Consider the following 2282-nt stretch of genomic DNA (forward strand, 5'->3'; position numbering starts at 1 on the left):
CAAATATGACCGAAGGGTGACGCAGCAGAGAGGATCTGTTGGAGCTGTTCCATTTGGGGCTGGGTGGCGTGGTGGCCTATGCTGTACAGGGCTCAGATGAAATGACCTAGTGGTCCCTTCCGGCCTTAAACGCCATGAAATATTCACTGGGCCAAAGAAAGAGAGAATGACTCTATAGCCCAGTGGTTCAGACATCCACCTCAGTCCTAACCACCATGCTATTGGCTACGCTGAGGTCTCCCTCTCGGACTGGTTCTGAAAAACCTGCCTGACAACAGTTTCCTCACAACGGACAGGTTCTGTGAAAAGCTTCACTTTTGACAAATCAGCATGTTCCAGAAAAACCAAAGCAAAACCCACATTTGATCAACGAAATTCTGACCAGCTTGAGAGGAGTTCTGCTGCATCCTAGCCACGCCTGGATGCAAAAGTGCTTCCTTCCATTGGCACTCAGCCAGAAGGCCACAGCCCTTCCCAGATCTATTAAGCCTCCTGTTTTCAGTCATCCCTCCCTGAGCTCCCAAGTGGATGACTACATCCATGCCTTCTGCCTAGAGCAGCAATCGCAGCACTGCAGATCCCAGGGAGATTCATCCAGCTCCCTAGAGTGCCTCTGCCCAGACAGATGACCCCAGAGAGAGACCCAGGTCTGAAGAGCGAGCATTCATTCCACTGGCTTAGTTCTCTGGACAGCGACACAGCTGGGAGCTTCTCCCCATGGCCACCACCTGAGGTAAATGACGTCACCTCTACTGACCTGGAGGATGCCAGTAGCCTCTCATACATGCCAACAGTTCTGGGAGGCAGATGCCCACCCCAAATGTCACTTCAGCACCCTCCCCCTCCCCCCCCCACACCCCAACGTGATAAGCAGCAGCTCCCAGGCGTAGAGGCTGCAGCCCAGCACCACGGAAGGACATTCAGCTTAACCCCCTCCAATCGGCCCCTCGCAGCCCCATTCTACCTCTCTCCAGGCCCCATCCTGAGCTTCAGTTTATCCAAAGCAACTTTTTTCATAGTGAATCTCCCTCTCTGCCCCCCAAAATCGTCCACGTTGAAAAGGCTGCTCATCAGGGTGTTGTGAGCTGCACGTTCGTGATCTCGGACGTGGTGGGGTGAGCTAGCTTTGGGGACAGACTGTGCAGTGCACTTTTGTGATGCATAAACAGGCAGCTTGGTGTCAGTGATGTGAGAGAATGCATGTTCATCTCATCACGTACATGCACTCTCCAGCGCTTCAGCCAGAAATGGTCTGATTTCCTGTCTGCTCCTCACCTCCCCAAGCATCCAGGCCTTTGCCTCCTCCAGCCTGGAGCTGATAGAGTGCTCTACGAGGGGCTAACCCTAAAGATCATTTGGAAACTTCAGCTAGTGGAGAACTGCATGCCCCGCTTGCTTAGCGGCGCCTTCCCTGCGCCCTGCAGATTGCACTGGTTTCCTGTCAGGTCCCGGATACAACGCAAGGGGTTGATTTTGATCTATGTATCCCTTTCAAGCTGGGGTCCTGCTTAATTTAGTGCTGTTTCTCTGTGTTGCAACCTGAGACGAGCCACCGTGCTAGGGCTGGCAGGTCCTGGATTTGATCCGGGATATTATGCTCGCAGCGATGGGAACTTTGACTCTGGAAATTGCTTCCCTTGTAGGGGACACAGACCGGGTGTGTTGGCCTTCAGGGCACACTGGAAGAGTTTTTCTGGGGCAGGGTTTTGGCTCTTTTGCAAGGGTGGGGGCAACTCCTTTCACGCTGTGTCACTATGCATTCATGATAGGGAAATTTACATATTTATAAATACTTACTCCCTAGAAATATGGTTGATACTGAGGGCTCCACCCAGGCCCTGCACCCCTCCCCTCCCCTCTGCCCACAGCCCCACACCCAGCCCCATGGCACTAGTCACTACTTCCCCCAGTGCACATCCTCCAGCCTAGCACCCAAGGGCACCAAACAGAGCACCCCTCAGCCTGGCCTCACAACAGCTTGGGCCAAACACAGCCCCCACTTGGCAACCCAGGTAACCACTTCACACCCTACAGATACCCCCCGCCCCTCCGCAACCTCCCAGGGACAGATACCCCCTGTCCGCTGATGGACAGATAGCCCCCGCCCCCTCTCGATGCCCCCCACCATGGATTGATACCCCTGCCTTGTCAAAAATAGCTACCCTATCGCCTGCAGCCCCCCCATGGAGAGTTACCCCCCCGTTAGCCTCTCCCCCCGGGACAGCCCTCTCCCCCCACCATAGCCCCCTCCCCCCAGCTCTCGCCCCCCGGGGCAGCCCCCC

Source organism: Trachemys scripta, chromosome 13 (assembly GCF_013100865.1).
Source record: "Trachemys scripta elegans isolate TJP31775 chromosome 13, CAS_Tse_1.0, whole genome shotgun sequence".
NCBI classification, from domain to species: Eukaryota; Metazoa; Chordata; order Testudines; family Emydidae; genus Trachemys; species Trachemys scripta.